We start from the raw sequence: 11,086 nt of genomic DNA on the forward strand, positions 1-11,086 counted from the left end.
CTCTCTCTCCCCCTCCCTCCCTCCCTCTCTCCCTCCCTCTCTCTCTCTCTCTCTCTCTCTCTCTGGCCTAGGTCACCTAAACCAGAAACCTAGTCAGGTAGAAATACGCCCGGCACACAATCTAGAAAGGAACCCTAAGGACCCTTTTGTAGTTTAGGCGCCCCACCCCCAAGTTCTGCTTGTAGTTTGAGGCAAGCAGGGGTGGCTAGAGTCCTGTTCTAGCTCTCACAGGGCGCTGCTGCCCTTGGGCTAGTAGATTAACCTTTCTGGGCCTCATCTGTCAGGTAGACATGGTGCTAGCTCCTTTGCAGGGATTTGGAGACCAGAGGCTGGATAAATTACTGTCAACCAGAGCAAGGCCTTCACGCAACACAACAGGGGCTGTTACCTTTTGCTTTTCTTGTTTCCCTTTAAGATGACCCAAAGATGGCCCTCCCGGCTCTGCATTCCTTTACTCTGAGGAAAGCTTCAAGCCCTAGGTCAATCCTTGCTGAGGGATTTTTTTTTGTTAATACCCTCCAGGCACCTGCTGGCCCCACCAGGCCTGGTGATGGACATCTGGTAAAACGTGAGTCTCGAGTTGGCTGGTGACCTGGTGCCCCAGGCCTCACTGACCTAGTTGTGTGCAGGACAAGTCCCAGACCCAGACAGGGAGGAACTGGCCTCACCGTGCTTGCTGCAAGGTCGGCCTCACTTTCTAGCCTGTTCTGCCCTGGTTAATGATCACTTCAGGCTACGGTGGAGTGCCCGCCCTCTCAGCTCTCTAACCACTATGTCAGCCTCCTGGGTGTTCCCTGCTTTAATGTGGCAGTCCCAATCTGGGATCCTGGGGTGGAGAAGGGGATTCTGAGTCACAGCTTGTGCTCCTGGGAGCATAGAGCCAGAATATCAGGGTGAATTGTGGTCTCTGTGAGCATGCCCAAGAATAACCCCCCTCCTCCGGTAAGCAGGCTCCTAACATCGAAACCTCCATGATCCTCTGGGCATGCCCTTTTCCTATAGAGGAGTTCCTTGGGGGAGGTTTGGGACAGTGAGACTTGGCTCCTCACTCTCCTTTCTGCCTGTTCTGGACTGTGTGACCTTGGGCAAGTCCCCTCCCCATCTGGATACCTCCTTATCTCCAAGAAGATAGTGCTAACCCGAACTCAGGCAAATATGGGAAGTGTTTGGGCCATCATTAAAGACAGGAGCTATTCACTACTGTAGCAGGGCTCCATTTAGGAGAAAAGCGAAAGCTGAAGTCTAGTGGGGCAATCATGTCAACAGCCACCCATGCATGTGAGCCTGATAGCTTAGGAGTGGGAGGGAGAACCGGAACATCCAAGGAGCCTGCATGGAAAGGGCAGGTAGGAGCTGGGAAGGTGACTCAGTTTATAGAGTGCTTGTCAACTACGCCCAAAGCCCTGGGTTCAATCCTCAGAACTGCATTAGCCAGCCATGGGGGTGTATGCCTGCAATCCAGACACTCTCATGGCTTCTGATGTCCCTCCCCTCTCTTCACTGCCCTCCATCCCCTACCCCCAGGTTCACTTCTTGCCCTGGCAGGTGCTGAAGGGAGGGGGAAGCAAGAGAATGGCAAATTTAATATCAACCTCAGCTACATAGGAAGTCTGAGGCTGGCCTGGGCAGCAAAAAGGGGGAGGGGGCCCAGGGAGGGGTAGATCTGGAGCCCACCTCAGTCCTCCAGCCTGCTTGCTCCTGGACTGGGTCTCTGGAGGACAGATGAGTATTTATTCTAGGGCCATTAAGGCATTCCCCCCATCCTGGCTATTTTGAGAGCCCTGGGAGCAGGGGCGCTGGTTAAATTAGGCAGTGTTGCTCCAGGAGGAATGTGTGAAGAGTGCGGTCACCTAGGCTGCAGGGATAGCACAGGGCGGGTCACTCTGCAGAAAATGACCCTGCACTTCGGAGCAGAGCAGTTTGGACCTCTTTATAAGGCAATGGAGGGGAGAGGAACACGCTGAAAACCACAGCTGGGGTGGGGGCAATGCTTTGGGCCTCTCTGGGCTGGTTTGGTGAGGAGCAGGGTTGAGGGCCGGGCTCCTCAGCTCCAGGCTTGTGGCTGCTGCCTGGTGTGGGTGGAGCTCGGGGTTGGGTGATGCACTGGAAGGATGGATGGGTTTCTCCCTCTCTCTAGGCTTAGGCTTCCGAGCAGGCCACTGGTCCTCATGGTTCAGTGAAAGAAGCTCTTTGTGGCGGGCACGGTGTAGTCTGAGCCCTTTGTGGCTTTTATGATTGTAGGGGTGGCTCGTGTATCTGCAGGGTGGGCCTCACCTGGGAGATCTTCAAGAATGTGGCCTCAGCCCCAGCCCAGACCTGCTAAATTAAATCTGAGACAAACCTTCACAAGATTCCCAAGGCACCAGGAGAAGGCCTGCTTCGCTGGTCGTCTGTTTCATGTTGGAAAACACCCTGTGGTGTTGGGAGTGACATATGCCGTGAAACTGCACAGGAGTGACCACTGGTCACACTCTCTTTCCTGGGGGCAGGGCTCAGGGGACACAAGACACGCTCAACCCTTTACCCCAGGCTTCTTAGCTCTAGGTACTGGTACTGGTGTCTCCCTGAGTCCCTTCCAGTGTATATTCTTGTCCCAGAAAAGGAGCTTCATGCTGATGTGCCTTCTCTCAGAGCCAGGCAGGAAAAGGAAGAATTCAGGAGGGTTTTGGCTCCAAAGGAGAGCAACTCAAATGACTGTAATTATGACCCAGTGTCTCACGTAGAAATGTAAGGTAGAAATGAAGGCCTAGAAAAGAGAAAGAAAGGTGTCTTCTTTCTTAGTGTCTCAGTCAGGGTTTCTAGTCCTGCACACACATCATGACCAAGAAGCAAGTTGGCGAGGAAAGGGTTCATTCTGCTTAGCTGTTCATCACCAAAGAAAGTCAGGACTGGAACTCAAGCAGGTCAGGAAGCAGGAGATGATGCAGAGGCCATGGAGGGATGTTCCTTACTGGCTTGCTTCCCCTGGCTTGTTCAGCTTGCTATCTTATAGAACCCAAGACTACCAGCCCAGGGATGGTACCACCCACAAGGCCCCCCACCCTTGATCACTAATTGAGAAAAAAATGCCTTACAGCTGGATCTCATGGAGTTATTTCCTCACCTGAAGCTCCTTTCTCTGTGATAACTCCAGCCTGTGTCAAGGTGACACACAACAACAGCCAGTATACTCAGCAATCTCAAAACAAAGGCTACAAGATGAGCTGGCTTTGGGCAGTGGGCATATTGGAGTGGGGAACACAGCATAGCAATCGGAACTGCATAGATAAAGGCCCAGGAGCCCTATGCTTCTCTGAGCATGTAACATCCACTTCTGTGGCCCACATGGGATTTAGGATATTGCAGAAGGACACACCACGCCGAGTTCTTGCAAGGGAACAGTCCCCATGCCCACAGGGACTTGGGCCTGAAGCTGGGATATTCCATCATCTTTTCTGCCCTTTCTTGTGTTAGAAAAATCAAAGTCTTTTTAATAAATGGCTGCCAGAACTTCTGGTCTGTGTGTGATAACTGTTGTAGCTGGCAGACTTGGGATGGAAAGCAAAGGGGCTTGATCTCTTGATTAACGAGGTGCCCTTATCTCTCACTCATGTATGATTTCCGTTAGACTTGCCCAGTGCCGCCGACAATAACCCTGGGTGGGGAGCACTGGGTTGGGGCCAGACACGCACTCCCATCTCCTCTGTGACTTACCAGCTGCATAGTTCTGACCTCGGGCAAGCCTCCTCTGAGGATGGAGGCCGTCCTTCCTCCAGGCGTGGCTCCCTGTGTGGTAATGGCGCTGTACACCTTTATTTGCTGTGGTAGCTGGGAGCCGTACCATGACCGTTTGAGACGTAAAACTTAGTGAAAGAATGTTAAAGATTTTAAAGTGCACGGTTTCTCTGCTCACTTGCTTAGCGGCAAGTCCGCAGGAGGCAAATGTGGTGGTGGGGGGGCCTTAGCTGGATGGCGCCATAGCAGGACCCTGGCGTCTTGGCAAGTGCTGGGAAGTACTGTATGCCGTCAGCTAGGGGATGCTTGGGTTGTCATCTCTACTTCTCTGTCCCATCTGTGCCACCCGGTCCTCAGGGGAGCCATACACTGTTCCTGCTGTAGGGCATCAACCCTGATGTCTTCTGTGCCTCCAGGGTAGAATCCCTTCACCCTCCCCTTTAATATGGCATCATACTGGTAACAAATCTGACCACCTGCACCATCCCTAGACCCTCCACTCCATTTCCTCGGCCCCGGGTTCTGCCCATTCTGCTGGTCTCCTTCACCGCTGCTGCCATCTGGACCCTCTATCCTTAGCCTCCAAGATTCTCACTCCTGGTTCCCAGTGGGGGCGGGGCGGGGGATAGCTTCTGCTGTGTCCTGAACTCCCAGCAGGGGAGCCTGCCGCCTGGGCCCCTCAACCGCAGGGAGCCGACGGTCTATTTTGACAAGGGCAGTGGGCATCCTGCCTGCTCCAATGCTCCTGGACCTGGGCGCTAAGCGTGTTGTTTGCACTTGGCCAGGCCTTGGTGTTGGCCTTGTGCCCATGAGGGCCAGTCTGCTCTGGCACGCTGGTAACAAAGGCTGCTCCGGAGCATGGGGAGCTAGGCCTGTGAGCTCAGTCCTGGAGCTGAGGGGCATGTCTGACACCTGTGGCTGGGTCCTGGGTGCCGACTGGGGACAAGGCCCAGATGGCATAGGCAGCGGTCCTTTAGGAACCAGGCTGGAGACCACCCTGGGCAAGTTCATGTTGGTATGGTCTCAACGCCACACCGTACCTGTCAGGGAGGAGCTTCGGTCTGGGTTACTAGGAAAGTTGAGGTCTCGTTCACCTTTTTATCTGATGGCCAGATCCTCTTTATTTATTTATTTATTTATTTTAGCCTTCAGCACCTTGTATTCCCAGGCGGTCTCCCATCCAAGTACTAACCAGGCCCGACCCTGCTTAGCTTCTGAGATCAGACGAGATCGGGCGCATTCAGGGTGGTATGGCCCAGATGACCCTCATCTTTATTTCCCCTCATCCGGCTGCTCCTTATCCCATAGGAAGTAAAAAATTCATCTGGCCCATGACGTGAGGCTTGTCAAGAAGAGACAGCTTCTCAGAGCCCCGGGCTGGCCTGGGCGGAAATCAGAGATTTGACCCCATTGCCTTCTGCACTTCTCACCCGTCCTGTCTTCAGAGATCTGAGGACATCACTTGAGCACTTCTCTGGGGAGGAAGTGGAATCCTGGCCCCTCCACATTCTCATGGGAATGCAGGGTGGGAGGAATCCCCAGCAACCCCGGGGAAGTTGTCCACATAGGAGACCTGGCCCCTAGCAGTTTCCAGAGCATTCTTAGGGTCCCTCTGCCTCCCGGCTGGCATGGCTGCTGTTCCTCCATGCCCCTCCTCATCGCTGGCACCCCTCTCTTCACTCCCTTTGTGCCCCTCCCCCCGCAGGCATATTTAACGAGCTCGGCTACACTCTGCTTGCTCCCTCAAAGTTCGTTTTCTTCTGCTATTTGACAGACTCATTTTAGGGTATTAATTTATGGTCTCTCTGTACAGCTACTATCAGCTCCCTGAGGGCTGAGGCATGCTGTCTTTACCTGCTGCTGGCCGGCTGGCCTTAGTGCCTAGCCCTTTGTGCTTTGAGCTCATCTCTAAGATTTTTCTTTTTTTTTTTTTGGTTTTTTTTGAGACAGGGTTTCTCTGTGTAGCCCTGGCTGGCCTGGAACTCACTCTGTAGGCCAGGCTGGCCTCCAACTCAGAAATCTGCCTGCCTCTGCCTCCCAAGTGCTGGGATTAAATTAGGGTCCGCCACCACCGCCTGGCTCATCTTTAAGAATTAAATAGAATTCCCCCCAGGAGCTCTTGGAACCTCTGTATTCTGCACAGAGTATAACTTCCTCACTGGCCCTCTGCTTGGTCCAACTGTGGAACTCATATATGCTGTCCCATGTTTTGGGCTAAAAAGTCAGGGCCTTCACCCCAACTGAGCTCAGAATCTACTGTAATCGAATCTGACAGAGCAGGTTTAGGGGTGATGTCCGTCTCCTGGGATCCCCCTTCCTGCCTTCTCTCCTGGGACTGGTCAGTTAAGGCAGGGCTTTTTGACTCAGAATAATAGTTGCCCTGTGGTCCCAAGGCCAGGGCTGGGAGCAGAGGGTAGACCCAGATCCCTGGTGTCCCTGGGATGTTTAGGGGCAGGTGGACAGGACACTTTCCCCCCACCCCTCTCAGCTGCAGACATTCCTAGTCAGAGGTGACAGGCGGCAGGGAGATTTACCATTTCCGGTAACCGGAGACCCTGGCAATGTAGCTCTCTCCCTGCCAAGGACGGGCACCCCTTGCTCGCTGGCCATTCCTACCGTTCCTTCTGGGATGGCCTGTCTGGGGCCTGTCTAGCATAATGGCATGCTTGAGGGAACACCTATTGTCCCAGAGATTGAGACTTGGTGGGTCTCAGGTCTCCTTCAGCCCCAGCCCCAGCCCCAGCCCCAGCCCCAGCCCCAGCCCCAGCCCCAGCCCCAGCCCCAGTCCTAGTTACTGCTTATCCTCTCAGAACTCTCATCTTCATGGTAACTAGGGAAGGCAGTAGATCCTGTGTTAGCAGCCAAGGTTCCTGGGTCCTGCCCTCCCATGATGGCCCTGGCAGGCTCTTCCTCTCCAGAGCTGGGTCTTCTTGCAGCCAGCTTTGCCCTGGACTGCCACCAGGGCTTTTGAAGTAAGAATATGAGGCCCAAACGCTGCTTCCTTGGGAGTTAGCAGTGTTGAGATGAGATTTGAACAGGCCCTCCAACCTTCGCTGGTCACTCTAACTAACCATGCATCTGTCCCCTCTCTGTGCCTCTCTGTCCCCTCTCTGCCCATTCTGATAAATGAGGGTTATTCATTAGGTGATTCCCTTCAAGCCCTGGTGGCCTATGTTCTGGGAATACTTTGGAACTCTCTGTGTCCCTGCGTCTCTTGAGGCTTGGTGACAGGAGTTGTTCTCCCTGGAGCTCACACGTTTGCTCGTGGGTTGAGGAAGGGGAGGGGTGGAAAGGAAGAGAGGGGAAGAGTGCAGGGTACAAAGCCCTTCAGCTGTTCTGTTGAATGAGGTGGTCACTTTTAATCCCATTTTCTAGTTGAGAAATAGAAGCTCAGAGAGGTCAAGTAAGTTGCCCGGGACCAGAAGCTAGAAAATTTCCAGGCTAGTGTCCGATGCCCAGTGGTGGGAAGTGGTGTGTGGCCACATTGCTTTGGATGGCTTTGATTTGTTAAAAGAGTATATTTAATACATTATTAATCTTTCCCTAGATGTCTTAACATGCCACAGTAATATGAGCGCTTCTACATTGTTCAAACTACATTTCCCAAGCTGCCTCCGACACCTGGGAGGAGCCCAGAAAGGCTTTGTTCTACAATTTCTTGAGTTTTTGCCTTGGAAAATATGGTCAATGTTAATTATGGGTGTGTAAAAGTTCAGAGGAGGGAGAGAGAGGCCTGTGGGCTAGAGCTGGTCAGGAGTGGAGCTTAGTGAGGCCTGAGGAAGGCCAAGTTCACAATCTCTAAGAAGGACCCCTCCTAAAGTGCTCACAAAGGACAAAAGGAACTGTGGGGAGAGAAGCTAATAGGGCCCCCCAGCCCATGTTCTAACCACAGACCTTTGCTCCAGCCCTCCACTCTCTGCCGGACTCCTCCAGAACTGGGTGAAGGGCCAGGGTGGACGGGGCAGCGTGCCTGGCATCCCAGCCAGTGGGCCTAACTAGGCCCATGGGACTTGGGCAGTGGCTGCCTGAGGACAGAGATAACCCTGGCCAGCTAGCGCCACCTCCTCCTCTTCCTCTGCCTGTGGGGCCCTTGGCCCCAAAGCCCCAGCAGCTGTCAGCTGGGAAGGGTGACAGAGGAAGGCCAGAGGTGACTTCCCAGGCTGCTCTTCTCCTTAAGCTGGGGCCTAGCCCAGCCCTGTCATCAGCTGCTGGGCTTGGAGTCTCCTCCTTGTAGCTTCTCACCATCATTTTTTAGCCCCGCCTCTGGAAGAGGTTGGGGCACATGGCGGGGAGGGGAGCAGGGCATGATCACATCCTTTAATCGCTTTGATCCCACTAAAGATCTGAAGACACAGATGAATGTCCTGTTTTTCTGAGAGAGGGAACAGATTCAGAGAGGCTAAGTGACTGGCTGAAAGTCACAGAGCTAAGTCGCCACAGTTAACTGCTGGCTCCGGGGCCCCGGTCCAGTGCCCCGTGCTCCTGTCTTTAAGGAGCACCATGCATGCACACTGACAGAAACTTTACAGTCCCATTCCCAGCTTGGACACTCAGGCAGGCTGATCAACCATTTGGGATGGGGACATCCATGTTCTTGCGTATATGCTCTTGGAACTGAGCCAATTAAATGAGCTAATGCCTTTACAGCAGTGGGTAGCCCAGGCTCCCCCGCCAAGCAGGCAGCACAGCTATCACAGAATGCTAGCCACTTGTACTGTCTGCAGGGGTCCCAGACACATCCTACAAACATTTGCACCACTCCGTAAATATTTGGCACCTACTGTGTGCCAGGTGCTGGAAAAAGGAGTGAAAAATCACCCACGCTTCCCCAACTCCCTGCTTCCATTGACCCCCTCCCCTTGTAGCGCCCGGGGAGACACGCCTCCACATTAACCACAAAAGCTGGCTCTGCATCTGGGGGGATTTGTGATCCACACACATCAGGGCTGCAGATGAGAGCTCTGGGGTGCATAGATCTTGGGTAGAGGGCTGCTCAGGGCCTAGAACTCTGCTTTTCGGAGGGTCTGTGACTTGCTCTTGCTGCTGAGCATGACAGAGAGACAGCTTAATGCCCAATTCCTAGGGCCCCAGCCCGAGGAAAGAGTATTGGGAGCGTTAGGGCATGCAGCCATTGAGGTCCAGGCAGCGACAAGTTCAGGAAGGTCTTGTGGAGGACAAAACTTCTTGGTCCCCAGGGAGGAGGCCCAGCCAGGTCTTTAAATACCCTACGATGCCCAGAATAGTCCCTATTGTCTCAGCCCAAGGTTGAGAAAGAGAGAGAGCTGACAGAGCCTAGTGGGTTCTAAGGGAGGCTGGGGCTGGAGGCGGGGGCAGGAGGTCTGGGATACTTCCCTATATGGTGGCTCAGGGTTTCTGCTGATACTTTTCCATTTGCCTCCTGCAGGAAGGCCTGGGAAGGGCAGGGCAGCAGCAAAGCTGCCAAAGAGGGAGCCCGTGGGTGGGGGACTCCCAGGGAGGCCTGCATGCCTGGTGTAACGTGCTCCTTTGTGTGTGTGTTGGGGGGGGAATCTATGTTCATTGGCCTGCAGAGCCCTCCTGTGGGCAGACACAGCCCAGCCCCCCTTACCCCCACCCAGGGCCTCCTGCCACCTTTGCCAGCTCTGGCTATTTTGAGCACTGGTTGCATTTAGACTTGGGGAATGATGGGTGATCCTGCCCAGACCGATGATGCTGGGCTGAGGTATAGGGGAGGCCACTCCCTCATCTCCCTGGAGCCTCTGTCTCTGGCCTCGAGCCTCGAAGGGTCTCTGTTAGCTGGGAGATGGTGGCGCATGCCTTTAATCCCAGCACTTGGGAGGCAGAGGCAGGTGGATCTCTGAGTTCAAGGCCAGCCTGGTCTACAGAGTGAGTTCCAGGACAGCCAGGGCTACACAGAGAAACCTTGTCTCCAAAAAAAAAACAAAAAAAGGGTCTCTGTTAGCAGTGAAGGAGGAGAAGGGAATGGAGAGAGGGAGGGAGAGAGAACAGAGGGGCCTTCCTTTTATTTAGATAGTGATATACCCACAGGTAAAGGTGGGAGGTGAACCAAGTGGATTCTGGGAATATGGTGGCGGTTGCCTTGGCAACAGGTGTGCGCGCGGGGGGGGGGGGGAATGCTGTCACCTAGGTGTGATATCACTGGGTTCAGAGCCGATCCTGATACCCAACAATCAGAGGACTGTAAGGGAATGAATGCGGGCTCCACAAGGAAGGTAGAATTCACCAGACCAGCATCATCCTTTGGGGGCAACTACTCACTGTATCAGGAATATTTGTTTCTTCTACGAAACAAGACATGAAATCCTGGAGAGGTAGTGTTTCCTGCTTCCCATGGACCACTGGGAAGTTTGAAATATGCATCCGCTCTCTGACCAGCGTGTCTCTGCAGGCTTGTCTGCCTGCCTGCCCTCCCTGGGTCCTGATGTCCATATAGTTTGTTTCCCCTTGCTGTTGGGTGTTCATCTTGCCTGAAGCAGGAAGGGTAGAGAGACCCAAGCTCAGCTCCCGTCATGTGGCTTGTCCTGATGCTGTCAACGCCCTTCGGTAGCCAGACCCCCTTTCGCGGAGGGGGAGACACAGGCTGAGATTTTGGAATCCTAAGGTTTTGAGGTTTGAGCGTGCTAAAGCCAGAAGGAAACTCAGAGCGTATCGAGGTTGGGATCCTCTGGACCTGGTGTTCCAGGCAGTTGTGAGTGGCCGAATGTGGGTGACAGGCTTCAAACTCGGGACAGTAGGAGCTTTGCAGTTCCAAGTCACACACATTTGGGAATTGGTAAATATGTTTCCGTACACCAGGCTTCCGCGGGTATGCTTGCCTGCATAGTTCTGGTATCTACTGTCCCAGGGCTGTTGTGCCCTGGGATGGACATCTGTTGTGAGAACACAGGCCCTGCTCACCTCCATTGCAGCATCTGTGGGCTCAGCTTGCTGCGGCTTCCTTCCCTTCCCGCAAGCAGATGAGGAAATCCTAGGGCAGGGGTGCCAGCCTCCTCGGCCCAGGGTCTAGCTTCCCTTCGGCCTGTTTTTTCCTGTGCTGGATGCCCACGGCAGCTATACTAAAAGCCTCACAAAGCCTGTCTCCCTGGCTGTCTTGAACAAAGCCCTGGAGCTGGCGAGCTGGCGGGCTGGCTGGCTGGCTCTGCTCCCCTCTGAGCCCTCTGCCTGCTCTGCCTGCTCCTCGGGACGCTTCAGAGGCTGTTAAGGGCTTGTCCCCCAGTAGTAGGCATCTAGCAGGGAAGCCCAGGCTTTAGGGGCAAAGCAATGGCAGGAGGTGCGACCAGGTGATGCAGAGTCCCTTCTAGGCTTGTGCCCAGGTGTCCTGGGTTCAAGTCTCAGGTCTTATAACTCTGTCACTATGGGCAAGCTGGCTCCC

The 11,086-nt window shown here is 54.1% G+C and overlaps 1 protein-coding gene and 1 pseudogene across 1 annotated transcript in view; one reads left to right on the forward strand and one right to left on the reverse strand.

Moving 5' to 3' along the window:
* Window positions 1-11,086, forward strand: part of Hspg2 (heparan sulfate proteoglycan 2) — a 104,176-nt gene that overhangs the window by 11,833 nt on the left and 81,257 nt on the right. The window lies entirely within an intron of this gene.
* LOC116097224 lies at window positions 4,858-4,978 on the reverse strand (annotated as a pseudogene).

This window comes from Mastomys coucha, unplaced genomic scaffold (assembly GCF_008632895.1).
Source record: "Mastomys coucha isolate ucsf_1 unplaced genomic scaffold, UCSF_Mcou_1 pScaffold18, whole genome shotgun sequence".
In the NCBI taxonomy this organism is placed as follows: Eukaryota; Metazoa; Chordata; class Mammalia; order Rodentia; family Muridae; genus Mastomys; species Mastomys coucha.